Source organism: Rhinopithecus bieti, unplaced genomic scaffold (genome assembly GCF_001698545.2).
Source record: "Rhinopithecus bieti isolate Rb0 unplaced genomic scaffold, ASM169854v2 scaffold_777, whole genome shotgun sequence".
NCBI classification, from domain to species: domain Eukaryota; kingdom Metazoa; phylum Chordata; class Mammalia; order Primates; family Cercopithecidae; genus Rhinopithecus; species Rhinopithecus bieti.
Window position 1 is genome coordinate 1,726,612 of NW_016803392.1, and position 24,658 is coordinate 1,751,269.

At 39.8% G+C, this 24,658-nt stretch overlaps 1 long non-coding RNA gene across 2 annotated transcripts in view; it reads right to left on the reverse strand.

Moving 5' to 3' along the window:
* Window positions 1-22,124, reverse strand: part of LOC108535956 (uncharacterized) — a 410,057-nt gene extending 387,933 nt beyond the window's left edge. For both annotated transcript variants that reach the window (XR_001887373.1, XR_001887374.1), the window contains exon 1: window positions 21,906-22,124. This is a non-coding gene — a long non-coding RNA (uncharacterized LOC108535956). The remainder of the gene's footprint in view (window positions 1-21,905) is intronic.
* Between the last annotated feature and the right edge of the window lie 2,534 nt (window positions 22,125-24,658).

Genomic DNA, 24,658 nt, shown 5'->3' on the forward strand with positions numbered 1-24,658 from the left:
TATAATTTTAAGAGTTTTAAATAACAAAAGGCACTTAATACATCTGAAGATTAAATTACTGAGAAATCACATTTATTTTAATCTTAAAATTAGTATTTTAAAAGGCATTTTCAGTGAACAGAAACAGAGTGCTATATTCAAGAGGAAAAGCTTAAAATAATAATTCATTATTATTTTATGTCCTTCAATTTTTAAGTTAATATGTCAAGAACAGCACATACACACATTCTTTCTACTAAACATTATAATAATTATAAATCGGTGTGATTCAAGATATAACAGTTCTGCTTCTAAGTTTGGCTTAAATGGTAGAATATTTTTTAAATCCAGTTTAGCATATTATTCTTTTTAAAGTTCCTTTAAGAAATCTCTCAAAATAGATTCTTATTATACTGAATTTAACATGAGTAACAAATGAGTAAAAAGGAGTTTGCAAACTGACAACTTGTTTATAGTTTTACAGATAGAGCTTAAACTAGTCAGGATCTTACAAAACTTCTGAGAACTTAGGAAAACCAAATAGGATTTGTGTTGCTTCTCTGTAAGCAAATCTTTGTAAATTTGTTCTTGTCTCTTTGTGACAGATGATGGCAAACAGTCAAACGGTACTTTTCCCTACCAGGGTGGCATTTCCTGGCAGCTTAATCACCCATTTTTAGGGTGTTCTTCCACTTATAGAGATCATCTTGTCTTCAGTCTTCCTCTTAGCAAGAAAAGTGAACATCTCATTTTCATTAACTTTTTTGTCTCACCCCAACCAGTTAAGAGTTGATGGTGAAATATCAGACAACTGAGCAAATAGAAATCAGTTTTGATCTCTAATGCCTAACCTTTACTTGGCCCTTAATACTGCCTTGCAATTTTACACTCCTAGAGTCAACTCACTCTCCTATATTCAAAATAATTTCAAACTTCTACTCATCTCTTATACTTTCATGACTTTGCATCCTCCCTTAAAAAAAAAAAAAGCGTCAAGCAAAAAATTTCTTTAACCCTTCAACTTGCTGCACCAAATCAATGGCACAACTCCCCGAGTATATTCTTTCTGATCTGTAAAAAGGGAGAAATACTTTCGCTACATGCAAAGTCAGTGGTCTCCACTATTCTGCCCTTAGTGCCTTTATATATTTCCAGGAATGCTGTATACTGTTTGCTCAAATTTTAGCGCTGGTTTTCAGTAAGCAAGAATATTCAAATGTCTAAAATTTCAAAAATTACAAAAGGATTATGACAGAAAATTTCTTTTTTATTCCTAGCCCAGTCAGTAATCTACCTTCTCTGAACGGGGCAGGTGTCCTGCCAGAGATATCTCTATGGCACACGCTAAGTAAATCCATATAAATATTTTGTTTCTCAAGTTTAAAGAGAGAGAGAGAGAGGAAAAAAGCAACGCAGCTTCATAATGACACTGTGGTATATCTTGCTGTTTTTCACCTAAAATATATCTTAGACGACAATATTAGATTCACAAAGTTATTGAGTTCATTCTTTTTAAATTGCCATGAATATACACTATGAATGTTGCGGATAATTTATTAATCTGACCCTACTGATGGACACTTACAGGTTCTCCAAACTTTTAGACTATTAGAAAACATTGCAATGAGTCTTTTGTACACTTTTTCACCCTATCTTAAAGAATATATTCTTACCAGTTAGAATTCATTAATGGGGATTACTTGACTAAAGGGTAAAACGCAATTGTTAATTTTGATAGAATATTGCCAAATTATTCTGCCTAGGATTCCCAACCAAATGGCATCCCCACCAAAAAATGTATGACGAGTGTACGGGGCGCAGGGAAACCTCCCCTTTGCCCTCTGAAGGTTTGCTGAAAATCCACTAAAGGCAGGGGAACTAATAGGAGGAAAAGGTATATAAAATTATTTGATTTACTTTGTATGGTATATGAGTGTTTTCAGAGGATGGAATGACCCAAAGAGAAACAGGGAAAAACTGTCGTTATTGTTTATGCTTAGGTCAAATGTAGATGTACAGCCAACTGGTAGAAATTATGACCTGGACACAAAAGATATGATCTGATGCTAATAGATTGAATGGGGAAAAACCCGAGTAAGGTCTGTCTGCCTAGAATTCTTGACCTTCAAGCATGCACCTTTCTTCCTTCTCAGGATATTGCGGCAGGACCCTCTCTGGAAAATGGGGGGCGGAAAAGTCTCCTATAATCTACAATCAAAAAGACAAAGTCAGGTATCGTCTTTATGGTAAATTTGGTTACACAGAAAATGGGGACACTGGGGCAAAGCTGGAGTAATATTTTTAAGTTTTATGGCTGGTTTTAGGGGAAAGGGGCTGCTGGTTTCTGTATCGTGCCTTGGGAAGAGGATGGATTCTAGTTTCTGTGGCTAGAAGCTTAAGGAAGAATGAAAGGCCGAGACAGGAGGATAGAGAGAAGGTGCAAAGGAATACGATGCTTTGCTTCTGAGGCTACTCCTGAAGGGCCTTCATTTTGGGTGGTGTTGTTCTGAAGGCCCCCAACAAGCAGTAAAATCACCCAACACAAGGCCATCGACAATGTTTTGCTAATTTGCATTGAATATAATTTTACATTAACATTTGGCCTATTATAAGATTGAGCCTCTTCAAATATGTTAAAATCCATTTGTGATTCCTTTTCTCTGTTCATATCCTTTTCTATTTTCTCATGTTATATTTTTAGAGAATTGGAATTGTAGACATTATTGGTATATGTAAAGATTGGCTTTTTTAATGTGTGTTGTATTTTTTTTTTTTTTTTTTTGCCATGCAGACATTTTTCTATAATCAGATTTATTAAAGTTGTTACTTTGATGGATTCTGGTTTTGTTATATACTTGGAAAATCCTTTTTTTAATCCATGATTACAAAAAACCTTATGGTTTCTTCTATTACTTTTGTAATTTATATTTTGAAGTTTTCTTCAAATAAATTTTACATATTTCTTGTTAAGATCATTTCTAGGTATTTTATCATTTTCATTGGTATTGTAAGCGGACTTTGTCTTTTATTAGATCTCCCAACTCGCTGTTGTTTCAATATATGAGGGCTGCTAATTTCTGTATACAAATTTTTTAGTCAGTCACCTTACTGAATTCTGATCTTAAAAGGTATTTAGTTAATTGTCTTAAGATTTTCACAAATATAATTATATTACCTGCAAATCATAATAATCTAAACCTCTTCCTTTCTCATATTTAAACCTCAAAATTCTTTTTTCATTTTCTACGTTTGGCATCCTCAGAATAACGTTAGACAATACTGTAATAGTAAGCATTATTGTCTTGTTACTCAGGTAATCTCATGTCTTAAAACACCTTCTAACTTCCTAATATTATTAGCTTCTCCCTACTTGCTAGATCTTTCTAATCCTGAAAAACTCTCTGTGGATGTCATGCTGACTTTTAGTCACTGCTCTCTCACCTTTCTTTTAAATGTCTTGGAAAAGTTATCTACAATTGACCCTTGAACAACATGGGTTTGGACTCCATGGGTTCACTTATATGTGGATTCTCTTCTGCCTCTGCTAACTTTGAGACAGCAAGACCAACCCCTCCTCTTCCTCCTCCTCCTCCTCCTCCTCAGCCTACTTAATGTGAAAATGATGAGGATGGAGACCTTTATGATGATCCATTTCCACTTAATGAATAGTAAGTATACTTTATCTTCCTTATGATTTTCTTTTATCTGGGTTAGTTTCTTGTATATCATACATTTAACATACAAAATACATGTAAATCAATTATGTTATCAGTATACCAACAGTAGGCTATTAGTAGTTAAGTTTTGGGAAGTCAAAACTTACATGTGGAATTTTGACTGTGCAGAGTCAGCACCCCTAACTCCTGCATCATTCAAATGTCAACTGTATTCTTTTTCTTCTCAAATTCTCATTTTCCATTTATTCCACCATTAGTTTCAACCTAGCTTCTGTTTCCATTACTAGGTAGGTCAGATGCACTGGCTTGTAAATAATGCAGCCCTCAAGAAAGTCTTTTGTGGTGGTCACAGTTGCAGGGAAACTGAGTTTCAGAAGTGACCATGGCAGCAGTGTAAAAAGTGGTGTCTAATGAATAGTTCAAGTCTTCTCCCTGCTGCCAAATGTGACAGCTAGTGTCCACTGGCTGCATCAATAGTATCTTCTCTTGATTACTTCTGCAACATGGTTTTGGGCGTTGTTTGTCACTGCTGGACTCTAATGTGGTTTACCACACCTTTCAGAGATTTAATAAATTAACTAACTTCTTTTAAACAAATTCAGTGCCTGTTTATATTAGCAACTGTTTGGTTTCTGCTACTTGCTCTTGCTGAGATTACCAATGTATTCATTCAATCATAGTATTCAACATAATTATTTCCTCTTTCTAGAAATATTCTTGTCCCTCTGTTTCTATGATGCTACATTTTAATTTCCCTTTTTCCCCTCTGGCCACTTTTCATTTTCTTTTTCTGGCACTACCTTTTCTTCAGCATGTCATTTAAATATTCCCATTTCTCAGGATTAGACCTTATTCTTCTCACAATATGCTCATGTCCTAACAGATCTCATATATTTACATGGCTGGAAATATAATCAATTTGCTGATGACTCCTAAACTTACTTCCCAGCATAGATTGATGTTAGGAGTTCTACATCTACATATATAACTATACTCAGCATAGCTGCTTGTATATCTCATATGCAACTAGAACTCAAAGTTATGATACTTGCCCCTAAAATTGTCTTATCTCAGTGAATTACCTCATCATCTACCCAGTGCTCATGTCAGAAATCTTAGAATCATCCCTCACTTTTCCCATCTTACCCCCTAAATCCAACCAAGCCCCCAGTCCTATCAATTTCTTTTCAGCTCTGTCAACTTCTCCACTTTTTCACTTTGGATCTAACTACCATCATTTATTATTTGAATTCTTATATCCACTCTTGAATTAACTCTTATTTTCACCAAATCCATTCTCTTTATGGCAGTCAAATTGCTATTTTTAAAAATGGAAAACTGATGATATCTCTTCTCTATTGCAAATCTTTCAATGGGTTCCCATTGCTATTACAATGAAATCCAATATACTTCATACAACCCATAAGAATATCCTTTACCTGGTCCCTTTTGACCTCATTGGGCTCTTACGCCATTATTCTATCCTGTATTAGTCACTGTACATCCAGAAAAACAGAATCCAAGAACCATTTCAATGAATGAAATATTACCTGGAGATCAGGAAGCTGTTATCCCCTTCCACTAGCCTTTATTTCCCTTTGATATGTTGCAGGCACTGTGCCTATTCCTGCTGCCTTGTAACAGAAATTAATATGAAATGTGTTTACCAAAGACTTAACAAAATGTAGGTTGAAGGCTTTCAGCTCCTGTGATTGAGAGGGGATCGAATAAAAGGCACATGTTCCTACTCTAATTTTTCAAATTAACCAAACTTGGCTTTTAAACCACTCTATCAAGACACACACATACACACACACACACACACACACACACACTTTCCAAACGGTTATCCTTTGAGTCTTAGCCTAAATAACAACAGTTCATTAACAAAGCTATTTTTGTTTCCAATATATTAATTTTGTTCCCTCCGTATGTATCCTGTGGTACCCTGTGCCTTTCCTTATAACATTCATAAAATTGAGACTAAATAATTAAATGATGATATTCATTTAATATCTACCACTCATGCCAAACTGAAAAGTCATAGAAATGAAAGACATATATGCCTTATTCATTGCTACAACTCCACTGGATGGAGCATGAAGATGTGGAATAAATACTTGCTGAATATATGCAGTGTATCTTCTATTAGAGTACGCAAAAGGGCAGTTCCTTCATTTATTGTTAATAATCTCTTCAGCGACAAAAGCTGTTTGGAATGGTTATTTTACCATAGACAAAAGAGTCCATTTCTCAGGGATTTCTCTTATGTTATACAGAAATTTACCAAAAAGTGACATATTCATTGTGATGATTAATTTTAGGCATCAACTTGATTGGACTAAGGAATACCCACAGAACTTGTAAAGCAATACTTCTGGGTGTGTTTGTGAGGGTGTTTCCAAAGGAGACTGGCCTGTCAGTCAGTGGACAGAGTGGAGAAAATCTGCCTCCACGTGGGCAGGCACCATCCAACTGGCTGGAGGCCCAATAGAACAAAAAAGGACAGAAAAAGATTTCCCCTGTCTCTCTCTTGGAGGTTGGATGCTCTCCTTTCTCTGTCCTTGAACATCAGAACTCCAGGCTCTCCAGCCTAAGGACTCCAGGATTTATACCAGTGGCAACCCCACCTTGGGTTCTCAGGCCTTTGATGTCAAACTGAGAATTACACCATCCACTTCCCTGGTTCCAAGGCTTTTAAACTTATACCGAGCCATGATGCTGGCATTCCAAAATCTTCAGCTTGCAGATAGCCTGTGGTGGGATTTCTCAGCTTCCATAATCACATGAGTCAATTCTTCTAATAAATCCTATCTATCTATCTATCTATCTATCTATCTATCTATCTATCTATCTATTATGTACCTATCCATTTATCTATAAATCAATCATATATCTACCTATTTACCTACCTACTTACCTACCTACGTATCCTATTGGTTCTATATCTCTGGAAAACCCTGACTAATATAATTGTAATGGAAGCATGAATGCCTAGATATTTTTCAATAATCTAATGTATTTCACATTAATTTAAGTAACCATGAAGACAGTTATGAAAATAGATAGGAAAGGAAGCCAATAAAAAAAAAAGGAAAAATTAGAGAGCAAAGATTCCCTCTAATCTTGAGGTTCTAGCACATCTAGTTATAGTAACACAACAAAATCTGTGAAAACAGATTTTCACAGATTTGAAGACAACAAAATATAAAAACAATGAAATCTGTAATCTTAGCACATTGGGAGGTTAAGGTGGGAGTCCAGGAGTTAGAGACCAGCCTGGACAACATGGCAAGACCCTGTCTCTACAAAAAATTTTAAAAATTAGTTGGACTTGGTGGAGCATACCTTGGTATCAGCTACTGGGAATATGAAATCAACAAAATCTGTTTACCCAAATATTCACATACATTTTATGCCATAATGATATTTTCAAATAGTGAATGGCAACAGCTGAGCATTAAAGTATTTCATTATGAAAGAAATAGAACTGATTCCCTTGACAAGCTGGCTGATAGTGCTCCAATTTAATTCTATCTATTAGGTCAACTCCTTCAGCTCTTTATTCCCATAACAAAAAGACTCTAGGGTAGAAGAGGGCAGCTGAGCTATCAGCAGTCTGTTATCTTTGAAGCTGGGTTCCTGATTCTGAAATTAGATTTTAGGAATTCTAATATTCAGTGTTGGGTCTATTTTTAAGAGGTGAATTATATCTATGCACTTCCATCTTCAGCTGCTTATAATCATTTATAGGTTCTGATTTGTGGGGGAGGGTGGAGATAACGCTACAGTCAATGAACTTTGAAATTGTTGCTGAGAGAGAGGAAAGGGTGACAAGAGAAGTTACATTAGTGTTGGCAGAAAAGCTGAGGACAGACTAGCTTGTCTGTCATAATATAAAAGAATCTTGGAAGATGTCTGGAGTCCAGGGTCTAAAACCCCTTGTGGCCTTTGGAACAGCAAGCTCTGTGCCAAAGAGTGGAAGGCTGCCCTGCCGCATCACAAATCTAAGCCCAGGGCATAACATCCCTCCTGGCTTGGATGGAATCCAAGGCTCAGGGCATAAAACCCCTCGTGGCCTCTGGAATATGCACAGACTTGTTGGTTGCTCTCCCAGGCTCATAAACATGTTTTCCATTATCTCAGGTAGCAGAGCATATTACATATGCATCAAAGAAAATGCTAAACCATCACAGCTATACTTGATGCACCACTACCTGTCTACCACCACATCCTCACGTCTCACCTGTTTACCCCCACATCCACAGGTCCTCACCACCAGCTTCTTTGATCAACAATAAATAATGTGGGCTCCCAGAGCTCAGAGCCTTTGCAGCGTCCATACCAGCATTGGCCTCCTGGATCACCTTATGTACTCTTAACTTTTCTTTTCTCATTCCTTTGACTCTGTCAGACTTTGTAGCCCCAATGGCCTGGTGTCGGGTCTGATCACCCCAACACATTAGAAGGCAATTGATGTAGTTCATCTAGGAATGCTTTTTTCTCAGAGAAATAAGAAGCAGTGTTATCCAATGAGAGTGTCCACGCTAAGGAAATGGATGGAGGCTTGAGGAGAAAGGGAAAAATGTGAAGCAGTCACTGCAAAGGTTTCAAAAAGATGACTATAGATTCTTGCATAGCTTTGAGAACCTAAAGAGAAGTTTGATACCATGAAATATCAGGAATTATAATTGGCACCTTGTTGAAATTTTATGCAGCTACTCCTGATAGGTATGGCAGGAGTGCTGAATGCCATTAGTGAGGGTTAGCAAGGCACACAAGGAATGATGAGCATGTTATTGAAAAGTTTACTATGAAGTCCAGTCTGAATATAAAGGAAGAAAAGCTAAATGCGAGTAATGGATTTGGAGATAAGTATTAGAAGACAAAAATTGGAAGACAAAGATAAATTTAACAGTGATGATAAATTGGTAGGGAAATAGCAGGCTAGCATAGAAAAAACTCTTAAATGAGAAATTCCTACTGAGACTAGAGGTTCTCAGGAGATTGAAAACAATGATTTTGTCAAGGACTTCAAGTAGAAGCAGAATTTTAAAAATAGACACGGAAGTCTAAAGGTGGGGGAGGGGGGGTTGTTGAAGAAGGTCTAGACATTGGCCCCCTGGATCCACCATTGTTCTAGACAAACAATGGTCTAGAAGTAGATTACCCAGTCCTGTTTCAAGTAACATGTGTTGAAGAAAGTGGAATAAACAGAAGCTTTCTTTTAGAAAAGGCTGCAGAAGATCTTAAATTTTAAGGTAAAAATTCATGTTTCATTTAGTTTGAGAAGGTAGACTGAGATGTTTGTTTACAGTGGAACAGGGTCCTAAAGGGCCTTATGAGGAAAACAAAGAGACTACTTAGGAATGGAGCGGGCCTAGGGCCTAGGGAAGCAAGCTAGATAAGGTAGTTAGAAATAAACAGAATTTTGATTTCCCAGGCAAGATGGCCAAATAGGAACAGCTCTGGTCTGCAGCTCCCAGTGAGATCAACACAGAAGGCGGATGATTTCTGCATATCCAACTGAGGTACCCGGTTCATCTCCCTGGGACAGGTTACACAGTGGGTGCAGCCCACAGAGGGTGAGTTGAAGCAGGGTGGGGCGTTGGCTCATCTGGGAAGTGCAAGGGTTGGGGAACTCCCTTCCCTAGCTAAGGGTAGCCATAACAGAGCGTGCCAAGAGGGATGGTGCTATCCAGTCCAGATACTACGCTTTCCCCACAGTCTTTGCAACCCACAGACCAGGAGATTCCCTTGGGTGCCTACAGCACAATGGCCCTGGGTTTCAAGCCCAAAACTGGATGGCCGCTAGCGCAGACATCAAGTTAGCTGCAGGAGTTTTTTTTTCCTACCCTAGTGGTGCCTGGAACACCTGTGAGACAGAATCGTTCACTCCCCTAAAAAGGGGTTGAAGCCAGGGAGCCAAGTGGTCTAGCTCAGCAGCTCCCACTCCCACGGAGTCCAGCAAGCTAAGATCCACTGGCTTGAAATTCTCGCTGTCAGCACAGTAGTCTGAAGTCGATCTGGGATGCTCAGGTTTGGTTGGGGGAGTGGCATCTGCCATTACTGAGACTTGAGTAGGCAGTTTTCCTCTTACAGTGGAAACAAAGTCCTCAGGAAGTTGAGACTAGGTGGGACCCACCACAGAGCCACAAAGCCGATGTACCCAGATTACCTCTCTAGATTCTTCCTCTCTGGGCAGGGCATCTCTGAAAAAAAGGCAGCAGCCCCAGTCAGGGACTTATAGATAAAACTCCCATCTCCCTGGGAAAGAGCACCTTGGGGAAGGGATGGCTGCGGGTGCAGTTTCAGTAGACTTAAATATTCCTGCCTGCCGACATGGAAGAGAGGAGTGGAGCTCTGCTAAGGGAGAGTCTGACTCCTTAAGTGGGTCCCTGACACCTGTGCCTCCTGACAGGGGGGACACCTCCCAACAGAGGCCGACAGACATCTCATGCAGGAGAGCTCTGGCTGGCATCTGGTGGGTGCCTGTCTGAGATGAAGATTCCAGAGGAAGGAGCAGGCATCAATCTTTGCTGTTCTGTAGCCTCCGCTGGTGATACCCAGGGAAACAGACTCTGGAGTGAACCCCCAGCAAACTCCAGCAGACTCTGCAGCAGAGGGGCCTGAATGTTAGAAGGAAAACTAACAGAAAGCAATAGCATCAGCATCAACAAAAAGGACATCCGCACAAAAACTCCATTGGAAGATCACCAACAGCAAAGATCAAAGGTAAATAAATCCATGAAGATTTATTTAGCGCAAAAAGACTGGAAATTCCAAAAATCAGAATGCCTCTTCTCTTCCAAAGGATCACAAATCATCACCAGCAAGGTAACAAATCTTGATGGAGAATGAGTTTGACGAATTGACAAAAGTAGGCTTCAGAAGGCGGGTAATAACAAACTCTTTCGAGCTAAAGGAGCATGTTCTAACCCAATGCAAGGAAGCTAAGAACCTTGATAAAAGGTTAGAGAAATTGGCAACTAGAATAACCAGTTTCGAGGAGAACATAAATGACCTGATAGAGCTGAAAAACACAGCATGAGAACTTCATGAAGCATACACAAGTATCAATAGCTGAATCGATCAAGTGGAAGAAAGGATATCAGAAATTGATGATCAACTTAATGAAATAAACCATGAAGACAAGATTAGAGAAAAAATAATGAAAAAGAATGAACAAAGCCTCCAAGAAATATGGGATTATGTGAAAAGACCAAACCTACGTTTGATTGGTGTACCTGAAAGTGATGGGGAGAATGGAACCAAGTTGGAAAACACACTTCGGGACATTATCCAGGAGAACTTCCCCAACCTAGGAAGACAGGCCAACATTCAAATTCAGGAAATACAGAGAACACCACAAAGATACTCCTCAAGAAGAGCAACCCCAAGACACATAATCATCACATTCACCAAGGTTGAAATGAAGGAAAAAATGTAAAGGGCAGTCAGAGAGAAAGGTCGGGTTACCCACAAAGGGAAGTCTATCAGACTAACAGAAGATCTCTCTGCAGAACACAACAAGCCAGAAGAGAGTGAGGGTCAATATTCAAGATTCTTAACGAAAAGAATTTTCAACCCAGAATTTGGTATCCAGCCAAACTAAGCTTCATAAGTGAAGGAGAAATAAAATCCTTTAAACAAGCAAATGCTGAGGGATTTTGTCACCACCAGGCCTGCCTTACAAGAGCTTCTAAAGGAAGCACTAAATATGGAAAGGAAAAACTGGTATCAGCCAATGCATAAACAAACCAAAATGTAAAGACCATCCACACTATGAAGAAACTGCATCAACTAATGAGTAAAATAACCAGTTAGCATCACAATGACAGGATCAAATTCACACATAACAATATTAACCTTAAATGCAGATGGGCTAAATGCCCCAATTAAAAGGCACAGACTGGCAAATTGGACAAACAGTCAAGACCCATTGGTGTGCTATATTCAGGAGACCCATCTCACATGCAGAGACACACACATAGGGTTAAAATAAAGAGATGAAATAATACTTACCAAGAAAAGGGAAAGAAGAAAAACAGCAGTAGTTTCAATCCTAGTCTCTGATAAAACAGAGTTTAAACCAACATAGATCAAAAAAGACAAAGAAGGGCATAACATAACGGTAAAGGGATCAATGCAACAAAAAGAGCTAACTATCCTAAATATACATGCACCCAATACAGGAGAACCCAGATTCAAAAAGCAAGTTCTTAGAGACCTACAAAGAGACTTAGACTCACATACAACAATAGTGGGAAATTTAACACCCCACTGTCAATATTAGATAGATTCATGAAACAGAAAATTAACAAGGATTTTCAGGACTTAAACTCAGCTCTGGACCAAGCAGACCTAATAGACATCTACAGAACTCTCTACCCCAAATCAACATAATATACATTTTCTCAGCATCACACAGCAATCGTTTAAAATCAACCACAAAAATGGAAGTAAAACACTCCTCAGCAAATGCAAAATAATGAAAATCATAATAGTCTCTCAGACCACAGTGCAATCAAATTAGAACTCGGGATTAAGAAACTCACTCAAAACCACACAATTACATGGAAACTGAATGACCTGCTCCTGAATGACTACTGGGTAATAATGAAATTAAGGCAGAAATAAATAAGTTCTTTGAAACCAGTGAGAACAAAGACACAATGTAACAGAATCTCTGGGACACAGTTATAAAGGGAAATTTATAGCACTAAATGCCCACATCAGAAGGCAGGAAAGATCTAAAATTGACACCCTAACATCACAATTATAAGAACTAGAGAAGCAAGAGCAAACAAATTCAAAAGCTAGCAGAAGACAAGAAATAAATAAGATTAGAGCCGAACTGAAAGAGACAGAGACACGAAAAACCCTTCAAAAAAAAAAAAATCAATGAATCTAGAAGTTGGTTTTTTGGAAAGATTAACAAAAGAACATTACCCAGAATAATAAAGAAGAAAAGAGAGAACAATCAAATAGAAACAATAAAAAATGATAAAGGGGATATCACCATGGATCCCAGAGAAATACAAACTACCATCAGAGAATACTATAAAACCTCTATGCTAATAAACTAGAAAACCTAGAAGAAATTGATAAATGTCTGGACAAATACACCCTCCCAAGACTAAATCAGGAAGAAGTCAAATCCATGAATAGACCACTTACAAGTTCTGAAATTGAGGCAGTACTTAATAGCCTCCCAACCTAAAAAATCCAGAAGGATTCATAGCCGAATTCTACCAGAGGTAAAATGAAGAGCTGATACACTTCCTTCTGAAACTATTCCAGACAAAAGAAAAAGAGGGACTCCTCCCTAACTCATTTTATGAGGCCAGCATCATCCTGACACTAAACCCTGGCAGAGAAACAACCAAAAAAGAAAATTTCAGGCCAATATCCCTGATGAACATCGATGCGATAATCCTCAATAAAATACTGGCAAACTGAATCCAGCAGGACATTTTAAAGCTTATCCACCATGATCAAGTCAGCTTCATCCCTGGGATGCAACGCTGGTTCAACATATGCAAGTCAATAAACATAATCTATCACATAAACAGAACCAATGACAAAAAACACACGATTATCTCAATAGATGCAGAAAAGGCCTTGGATAAAATTCAATACCCTTCATGCTAAAAACACTCAATAAACTAGTTAATGATGGACTGTACCTCAAAATAATAAGAGCTATTTATGACAAACCCATAGCCAATATCATACTGAATAGGCAAAAGCTGGAAGCATTCCCTTTGAAAACTGGCACAAGACAAGGATGCCCTCTCTCACTACTCCTATTCAACATAGTATTTAAAGTTCTGGCCAGGGTAATCAGGGAAGAGAAAGAAATAAACAGTATTCAAATAGGAAGAGAGGAAGTCAACTTATCTCTGTTTGCAGATGACATGATTGTATATTTAGAAAACCCCATCATCTCAGCCCAAAAACTCCTTAAGCTAATAAGGAACTTCAGCAAAGTCTCAGGATGCAAAATCAGTGTGCAAAAATCAGAAGCATTCATATACAGCAATAATAGAGAGTCAAATCATGAGTGAACTCCCATTCACAATTGCTACAAAGATAACAAAATACCTAGGAATACAACTTACAAGGGATATGAAGGACCTCTTCAAAGAGAACTACAAACCACTGCTCAAGGAAATAAGAGAGGGCACAAACAAATGAGAAAACATTCCATGCTCATGGATAGGAAGAATCAATATCATGAAAATGGCCATACTGCCCAAAGTAATTTACAGATTCAAAGCTATTCTCATCAAGCTACCATTGACTTTATTCACAGAATTAGAAAAAACTACTTTAAATTTCATACTAAACCCAAAAAGAGCCCATATAGCCAAGACAATCCTAAGCAAAAGGAACAAAACTGGAGTCATCATGCTACCTGGCTTCAAACTATATTACAAGGCTACAGTAACCAAAACAGCATGGTACTGGTACCAAAACAGATATACAGACGAATGGAATAGAACAGAGGCCTCAGAAATAACACCATACATCTACAACCATCTGATCTTTGACAAACATGACAAAAACAAGCAATGGGGAAAGGATCCCCTATTTAATAAATGGTGTTGGGAAAACCGTCTAGCCATATGTAGAAAACTAAAACTGGACCCCTTCCTTACACTATATGCAAAAATTAACTCAAGATGGGTTAAAGATTTAAACGTAAGACCTAAAACCATAAAAACCCTCAAAGAAAACCTAGGCAATACCATTCAGGACATAGGCATGGGCAAAGACTTCATGACTAACACACCAAAAGCAATGGCAACAAAAGCCAAAATTGACAAATGGGATCTAATCAAACTAAAGAGCTTCTGCACAGCAATAGAAACTATCATAAGATTGAACAGGCAACCTACAGAATGGGAGAAAAATTTTGCAATCTATCCACCTGACAAAGGGCTAATATCAAGAATCCACTGGGAACTTAAACAAATTGAAAAGAAAAAAACAAACAAGCATCAAAAAGTGGGTGAAGGATATGAACAGACACTTCTCAAAAGAAGACATTTATGCAGCCAATAAACATATGAAAACAAGCTCAACATCACTGGTCATTAGAGAAATGCAAATCAAAACCACAATAGGATACCATCTCTTGCCTGTTAGAATGGCGATCATTAAAAAGTCAGGAAACAAAAGATGCTGGAGAGGATGTGGTAAACTAGGAATGCCTTTACACTCTTGGTGGGAGTGTACATTTGTACAACTGTTGTGGAAAACAGTGTGGCGATTCCTCAAGGATCTAGAACTAGAAAAACCATTTGACCCAGCAATCCCATTACTGGCTATATACCCCAAAAATTGTAAATCATTCTACTACAGACACATGCACATGTATGTTTATTGTGGCACTATTCACAATAGCAAAGACTTGGAACCAACCCAAATGCCCATCAATGATAGACTCGATAAAGAAAATGTAGCATATAAAGACCATACAATACTATGCAGCCATAAAAAAGAATGAGTTAATGTCCTTTACAGGGACATGGATGATGCTGGAAACCATGATTCTCAGCAAACTAACATAGGAACAGAAAACTGAACACTGCATGTTCTCACTCATAAGTGGGAGTTGAACAGTGAGAATATATGGGCACAGGCAGGGGAACATCACACACTGGGGCCTCTCAGGTTGTGGGGGGCCAGGGAAGGATAGCATTAGGAGAAATACCTAATGTAGATGACAGGTTGATGGGTGCAGCAAACCATCATGGCACATGTACACCTACGTAACCAACGTGCACATTCTGTACATGTATCCCAGAACTTAAAGTATAATGATAAAACAAATAAATAAACTGAGTTTTATGTTAAGGTTCTTGAGTGTTGGTCAAATAAGTTAAGGTAAGGGGATTGGGGGATGGATTAGTTTTCTACTGCTGCTGTAATATTACCACAGATTCAATGGCTTACAACAACACAAAGTTATTATCTTATAGTTCTGTTGGTTAGGAGTCTTAACACGGATATCACCGGCCAAAATCAAGGTATGGGCAGGGTTGTACTCCTTTCTGAAGGATCTAAGGGGAATATGTGTCTTTGCTCTTTTTTTTTTTTTTTTTTTTTTGAGATGGGGTCTTGCTGTGTTGTCCAGGCTGAGGTGCAGTGGTGAGATCTCAGCTCACTGCAGCCTCAACCTCCCAGGCTCAAGTGATCTTTCTACCTCAGCCTCCAGAGTAGCTAGGACCACAGGCGTGCACCACCATGTTCAACTATTTTTTAAAATTTTTTGTAGAGACAGGGTCTTGTTATGTTGCCCAGTCTGGTCTCAAGCTCCTGGACTCCCACCCTGACCTCCCAACATGCTAAGATTACAGATATGAGGCACTGCGCCCAGCCTGCCTTTTCAGTCTTCTAGATACTGCCATATTACTTGCCTCACTGTTCCCTTCCTCTGTCTTCAAAGCCAGTAACCTGTTTCTTACTGTCCATTCTTCTGTGGTCACATCTCTCTTACTCATCTTTTACCTTCCTCTGACTTTTAAGGACCCTTGTGATTACATTGTGCCCAACTGGATAATCCAGGGTAATCTCCCTATTTTTAAGGTCAGCTGATTAGCAATCTTAATTCTATCTGCAAACTTAATCTCCTTTTGCCATATATTGTTCACAGGTTTGGGGGATTAAAATGTAGACCTCTTGGGGAGTGTTATTCAGGAGGTAAACTGCAGAGGTTTGTAAACAAAAAAGAATGATGCTGAATTAACACAGTCTGGTTAATGTAAGTCAGACTTTATCAGAATCGGTTTTGAGATTTCAATTGGATTGCTGGCAACATAAGCCTAATAAAAATTCCACTCCCAGGCTGCTACGATTGATATGCAATTTCTAAATGTATGTTTAAAACACTAATACAGCTTGGGTAACATAGTGAGACCACTCATCTCTGCAAAAAATAAAAAAATGCCAGGTATGGTGGTGCATGCTGCTAGTCCCAGCTACTTGGGAAGCTGAAGTGGGAGGATCACTTGAGTTGGGGAAGTTGAGGCTACAGTGAGCTGTGATGGTGTCACTGCACTCCTGCCTGGGTGACAGAGAAAGACCTGTCTCAGAAGTATAATAAAATACTAATATTAACATTACTGATAATAAAACTACTACCACACCTAACATTTCTTGGGCTTTATGTATTAGGCCCCTTTTAAACTAATTGTATGAATTAATTTTATCCTGAAATATGGTGAGGAAGAAACAATCATTTTCCCTATTTTCACATGAGGAAAGTAAGATAGTAACTTGTCCAGGGTTACAAGGTGAGGATTTGAACTGCAACCCAGGCAATGTGGCTCCAGGGATTTTGTCATTACACTATACAGACTCCTTCTGTGTGTCTCTCTGGGTTGGGGGGCATGGCGTGTCTCATGAATATCTGTTTTGGGTTAGATATCAAAGGGTACAAGTTAGAAACAATGCTTTAGGAGATTAATTAGGGCAAGATCTTTTGAAACACCCATGGGGGAAGAAGTGGTTTTTTACTGTACTGAACCTACACAGACACCAGGCTTCTTTAGTTCAGGTCAATCTAAATACAACAGCAAAACCATCTACTCTTTTCTTTTCCCTCTCTTCCTCTCTTCCTTTCAACAAATATTTTTTGGTTATTGACAATGTTAAAACAAACTGTACTGGACATTACATAAAGCTGGTTAACTCAGACATGAGACTCCAAGGAACAATATTTAGTGGAAGTAAATGATAAAATCTGCCCAAAATTTTGCTCATTAATTTATAAAATCATAATTGCATTATTGTAAACCTTTGTCATTTGTTTTTTCCACCCCTATTTTCTTCTCTATGTTCTGTCTTCTAGTATCTCTCTGCCTCTACTCATATTTTCATTATTTTCTTTGAGTGTTGTTTTTCATCACTTTGCTCTCATGTCTTTTGTTTTTTGCTTCTCTCAGTTGTCTAGATTATTATCTCCTAGGTAGCCACACCATATATTGAACCCACTCTGGAAATAAACTATTTTATTTTAAAATACTAAAATTCCCCTGAATTCATTTTCTCCTTTCCAACTGCTTTATCACTTTATTTCATCCATGAATGAAAGTTCAGACCTTCATTCACTCTGCTCCTTATAACAAGTTTTTTTACTAAACTCCTGCTTATAATTCTCCCAAATCCCCTGACAATATATCCGTCTTCACCTTTTTCTCTGACTTTTCTAGCAAATCGAATCTTGTCATTCCCCTACTCAAAATTCATTTGTTCTCATGATCGACCAGATAAAATCCAAAGTCCCTTACAAGGTACAAACAATCCCTACCTACCCATCTAACTTCATTTTTACCTTATCTCCCAATTCCCCTTTGTGTGGTAGTCTCTAGCAGCACAGGCATGCTTGTGGGTTACAGAACACATCACACTCAGTCATGCCTCTGTAACCTTCCATCTATCATTCTCCTATTCACTCTGCTGCTTTTCCTCCATCCATATGTAAAATTTCTAGTCATTCTTTAAGACTGCTCAAATGTTATCTGTGTCAGTCTGATTTGGGCAGACCTGAGAGTCCTCCTCTGCTCTCTCACATGCTGTACATCCCTCCAATGTTTGCAAGAATATTGACATTAGCATTTGGAGTCAGGACTTGGGATTTTCTATGTCCAATACGTAACAAAGACTCCAGTACATAGTAATCTTTATTAAAGCTACCTATTATTTAGCCTACCTACCATAATGATAGAGTATAGCTCTTCTTTCTGCCTGCATATCAGTTTCTCAAACTATATTTTTTGGAACACCAGCACCTCTACAGGAGTTGTATACTACGAACAGAGTTAGGCTTTAGATAGTTATGTAAAATGTAAGTTTGTTTTTATTATAAGTTTAAGAGAAAAGTCCAAATTTTCTTTTCTCATTTTTTAAATTTCATTTGTTTGTACTGATACATAATAGATGTACATATTTGGAGGGGGGTACATGTGACAACACATTCATGTAATTTGTAAAGATAAAATCAGTATAATTGGGATATCCATCAGTTTAAATATTTGTTTTTTATTTCTGCGAGAAACATTTGAATTATTCTCTTCTAGTTATTTTGAAATACACGATAGATTATAGTAAACTATAGTCACCCTAGTAGCCTGTCAAACACAAGGTCTTATTTCTTTTATCAAATTGTATATTCCTTTTGTTTTTAATTTCATAATAATTCTCAAGTGCAAAGTTCATTTAAAAATCACTTAAACCATCTAAAATGAGAAATTTATGTTTGTTTTACCATGACCTGGATGAGGAGCAACAACAAAAATACAAAGCATACGTATATATTGCTGAAATGACAACATAATTACCTCCAAATTTACTTCTTTCCAACCCATCTCTGCTAACCTGGATTATTGCCAATGAAAGAATAAATTTTGCTCATTTGCCTTGTTTTTACTTACATTAATTGATTGAGTGATGTTGGCTCTGTGATTTTAAGCATTTCATCTTAGCAAAAAGTAACTGTTAGAAGGGAAGATTTGGGGAAATATTCACTGAAAAGCAAGTTGAGGTCCAATCAGGAATACAGAAACTACACTATGTAACCAAGGGAATATTATTAAAATGTTACACAGGGATGTGGGGATGGTTCTCCAGACCAAAAAGGGAAACACTGTGGTGACCCACAGATATAAGCTGTGGTAAGCTGTTACTACCCTTAGAGCTAGGAGGACAAGGGGAAAAGGTTGTGTTATTAGAACTCAGAAGTTTAGAGGAGCCATCCTTCTTAGCTGAGGCTTGGACCTCCGAGAAGTAGAAACAGCCTAGCTGGGGCTGGTACTTTTGAGAAGTCATGAGGACTCTGGGACTTAAGAGTGTAAAAGAAGTGGGAGACTGGAATCAACAGCTAAAGACAGGATGACAGGTTATTATAGCTGAGGTGATGCTGATAGCAGGAAGCAAATGCAAAGGAACAAGTCCCTTTTCTCCTACTCCAGGAGTCCACATTTCCTCCAGTAACCTCTATTGATAGAACCTGTCAGGAAGCCAGTTGGTAAAGGAGATACATTGTTTGCAGAGTCCTAGCACCAGCCTTACAAAACCAGGGCAGAACTATGAATATGAAGTGGAGAGATAATAGTTTAATAAACAGCACTAACAACAATTATATCAAGAGTGTTAAGCAATGGTCAGAGTAACCACCTTCCAGCTTAAAAAACTATACACGATCAATCCTATGTTCAAAACCTTCAAGAAGTATAAACCTCTACTGAATGAGACATGCACTTGAGTACGGTATGTCATAACAATCATTTAGTCATCCAATTTGGAATCTATATGGCAGACATTATTCTAGGTACTTGGGGTTTTTGTTTTGTTTTGTCTTGGTTTTGGTTTTTGCGGGGACAGGGTCTTTCTCCAGCTGCCTAGGCTACAGTACAGGGATGCGATCTTGGCTTACTGCAGCCTCGACCTCCCGGGCTCAAGTGATTCTCCCACCTCAGCCTCCAGAGTAGCTGGGACTATACGAACACGTCACCACACCCAGCTAATTTTTTTTGTATTTTTAGTAGAGACGAGGTTTTACTATTGATATGGTTTGGCTGTGTCCCCACCCAAATCTCATCTTCAATTGTAGCTCCCACAATTCCCACGTGTTGTGGAAGGGACCTAGTGGAAGGTAATTGAATCGTGGGGGCAGGTCTTTCCTGTGTTGTTCTCCTGATAGTGAGTAAGTCTCACGAGATCTGATGGTTTTATAAAGGGGAGTCCCCCTGGACATGCTCTCTTGCCTGCCACCACATAAGATGTGACTTTGCTCCTCCTTGCCTTCCGCCATGATTAAGGCCTCCCAAGCCATGTGGAACTGTGAGTCAATTAAACCTCTTTCCTTTATAAATTACCCAATCTCAAGTATGTCTTTATTAGCAGCATGAGAACAGACTAACACAGCCATGTTGCCCAGGCTAGTCTTGAACTCCTGGACCCAAGCAATCTGCCAGCCTCGGCCTTCCAAAGTGGTGGGATTTCAGGCAGGAGGCACCGTGTCTGGCCTACTTGAGTCTTAACAGCGAAAATACAGATACTTGCTTGCACTTGTGGAATGTTCATTCCAGTGAAAGGGAACAGACAGTAAATTAGAGACATGTCAGATGGTAAGGGCAATGGAGAAAATAAAGCAAGTTAAGGGCATAGGGATTAGGGTGGGGGAAGCTCTTTCATATGATGTGGTCCTGGAAAGCCTCAATGATAAATTTTATCAAACACTCAAAGGAAGTAAGAGGGATAAAGTCACATGAGCATACAGGGAAGATCTCTTCAGTAAGAAAGACTAGAATTTAATAAGAGTAAGGTTGTTGAATGTTTTGCAAGTGAATGGACTTTTCCGTGGTTCTGCAGTTTGTTTTTTATTATTTGCATAATTCTCTTTACAAAAACTGCGATCCTAACTGGGTAACATAAGCTTATTATCAAATATAGTACAAAGTTCAAATATTCTACAAAATATTGTTCACCTCTTCTACTAAAGGAAAAGCTATGCTTCCTCACACAGCAGGTTATAAAAAATTTGCTGATGTTAAGAAGAATTAGCTGAAGTATATAATGTCTTAGCTCTCCTATAAAAATACCTCCTTTGTTTCAGAGTCAGGTATGAAATTCTAATAATAGTCTCAAACCTTTCACTCGCATTATGTTAGTAAATGTAAAATGCCCAGCACTGTACATAATTACTTCTTTGTTAAGATGTCAACCTTTATTTTTTAGCTAAGAGTTAATGAACCTTGATAACTGGCAAACAATCTTTGAGCCAAAAGTAGGATGGACACCATCAGTACTTAACCCAAAACAATGAAACCATTGTTGCCATTAGGATTATGTTGCTTTCTGTTCAGATAATTTTTTTTTCTGAAAAAAATGCATGCATAGTTTGTTATTCAATGGTGTCAGAAATATTAATAAGTTAAGTATAATTAAGTGTTCCTTAAACAGTTTGTTACTCAAACAATAAATGTGAATTTATCTATAAAGTTAGAGGACTAAAATGGCACAGAAAGCAGTAATACTCTCATGTTAAAGGTTTTAAAAAAATTAACAGTATTTCTGCCCTTGAAAAACATGAGTTGTATATGTAATGTAAAATCTTTTTCTGTGGCCAGTAAAAATTTCCAACAGGAAAGCCTGGGTGGGTATGTCTAAAATTCATTCATCTGAGAATGTAATTTAAGATTGCGCACTTTTATTATAGAAAATAGAAATTTGAGTTACCTTATATTACTTTTTAACTTAAAGAATAATCTTGAGAGGTCAATGGTGTTCACTGGAAGGCAAGAACTTGGTTCTGGCAGGAAAACCTCCACACATGGCTGGTAGTATTTGCAGAGCACTTAACCTCTGTGCCTAGGTTCTTGTAGCTGTCAAGTAGAGATAATAGTAATTGCTACCTTCCGTGGGAAGTGAGCTTGTGCTTTGATATCTTTAGTTGAAGATGCTGTATAAACACAAATTATTATTATTAGAACACAATACATATATGCACATAAAACACCAGCATGGTGCTCTTCTGATGCTTATATAACATCTATAAATAATGCTCTTCCCTGCTCTCTCTTCACTTTAGGTCAGAGAAGACCACTATTCAATTTCCATAAGTACGGAGGAAATATATTTGTTAAAGCTCCATGTCATCTTTTTGAGAACTAAACCTGCTAATTCCTTATGGTCTCTGTAGCAATTGCCCAATGGCCCCCACCCAAGTTAAGCCGTTGGTATCTTTTAAAATGTTGGCTAAATTCTTGGAGATGCGGAACCATCAGGGAAAACCTGGGGGAATGAAATTGGCTAGTGATGTTAAAATTTTGGTTGTTTAACATTTAACTGAGTTTCAACAACGTGTTAAAGTGCTATCCAAACAGATAATTAGCTAGTGGCTGTGCAGTGGGCTGTCTAAATTTAGCAGCGAAATTAGGTTTAGGGGATGAGAATATAGAAAAAGAAATTTTCTCAAGGGAAACGGTGGTGTCAGCACAGCTGAGGAATGTCACAATAGCTACATTTTGTCAATTATGATCATCATCAGGGGATCTCCCAGAGCGATGCAGGACAAGGTGTATTCATAAATGCATCTTGAGGATAGGTGATAGAAAACCTTGGCTGCAGGAGACAAGCTTACAGGGGACGACAAAGGCAGACAGGCACAAGGAGGGAGGGAAGAGAAAAGGGCTGGAGGGAAAAAGGCACTAGACTGAGCACTGGGAGACTGGATGGGAGGCAGAAGTTAAGAAAGAAAAAAGAGGTGGGCAGGGTGTAGAATGGCTTGTAGCCTTGGAGGTGAGTAAGGCCTTGTAATCCAGCGGGCGGAAGGTGGGAAGACCCTATTGACTGAAAGCCAAGGACAGCGTGGTCTTGGCCGCAAGCATGCATTAGTTTAGCTGCGACAGGCTAATTTTTGGGCGACTGATCCTTGTTCAGCTTTCCTATTACTGGAACACATTTATGGCTATCTCGTGGAGATGACAGGACCTACATACAATTAATAGTGTCAGGCCTGCGGACTGGTGTCCTCTGCCTACAATCCGCCGCCCTACGCCGGACAGTCCAAATTGTCCACCCTCCTACTCCCCCCCGCGGAACAGATGTGGCAGTGGCTCCAAGGTCAGGCCGCCGGTACTGTGCGAGGCGGGAGGATGGAGAGGGCAGGGCGGGCAGCCACCTGGGGTGAGCGAGGGTCATGGTGGACCACAGACGCTCTTCTTATAAGGGCAAATGTTTAATACTTCCCGAGGTCGCTTCTCTGCGATCAAAGGGAAACAGGCAAGAAAATAAAACTACACATACGAACATGCAAATGAAACAAAACCAAGGAAAAACACCAACGCACTCGTTGGGGGAAATCCATGGCCTCCTGTTGCCAGTCGCCTGGCGCGGAAAGTGGACAGCCCAGCGGCCAGTGAGAAGCAAGAGCAAGAAAGCAAACCTTCTGAGACCCCTCTCCTCGCCCAGCTCAGCCGACCGTTCTACCAAGCCGCCCTCCCACAGAAAAGAGCAGGAAAAACGCCTGTGGAAACGTGCCTTGGCGAGCGGGGAGTAAGTGGGCTGGGAAGAACGGAGGGATTCGGAGAGCACAGCTGTCCCGGGGAACAGGAAGGAGGAGAAAGTCTCTCCCTTCAGTCCCCCGCGCCCCAACGAGGAGGAAGATTACTAGTCCAGCAGGCTGCGTCCAGCTTCCTACACAGGAACCTTTAGCATGGGCAACGGAAGGGCAGCCCCCTCCTGCCTTTCCCTCCCCACCCCTCCTCGTCCCAGGTCCCCGCCAGAGGGGGAGCGCCACCCGGGAGAGGCGAGGGCCGAGCGTGATTGTCCCGCAGCCCTCGCCTCAGTCAGCGCCGGGGCCTCGGTGGACCCGCTAGGGGTGGAGTGGGCGAGACCATTGGAAAGGCAGGGAAGGGGGGAAACCAGGCAGGAACGAGGGGCGGGGCCGACTAACCTATTCCAGATTTTCCTGTCCCTTTTAAAGCTCTGCTTTGGGAGAAACCCCGTTATCAAAGTGGATGAAAAGAGTTTTTTTGTGTGTGTGTGTGTTTTTTTTTAAGGGGAGGAGCATGTGTAGGAGGGCGGGGTGAGAGGAGACAGGGCTTGCGCCCGGGGATCAGACGGGAGCTGGAGTTGCGCGGGGAGGGCGGGCGAGTCGGCCGCCGGCTCTGAGGGTCGGCTTCTTTTCCCCCTCTCGCGTGGGGCGGGGTGGTGCGTTCCGAGTTCCCAGGAGTTCGAAGCGGGCGGGTGCCGGGGGGAGGGGAGTGGTGGCGGCGGCGGGCGGCTCCCGCCTCAGCCTCGGCAGTGGCGTCGGCGACGGCGGTGTAGAGGCAGCCGCCAGCGCTCCGCCGAGTGTCAGCCGGCAGCGACGGCGCTAGAGCTGGGAGCTGGGGACGCGCGCGCCGGACCTTCCACAGCCTCCGCCCAGAGCCTGAGGCGCCGGGGCCGGAGGAGCCGGGGGGCGGGCGGGAGAGCGGGCCGGGGGGAGG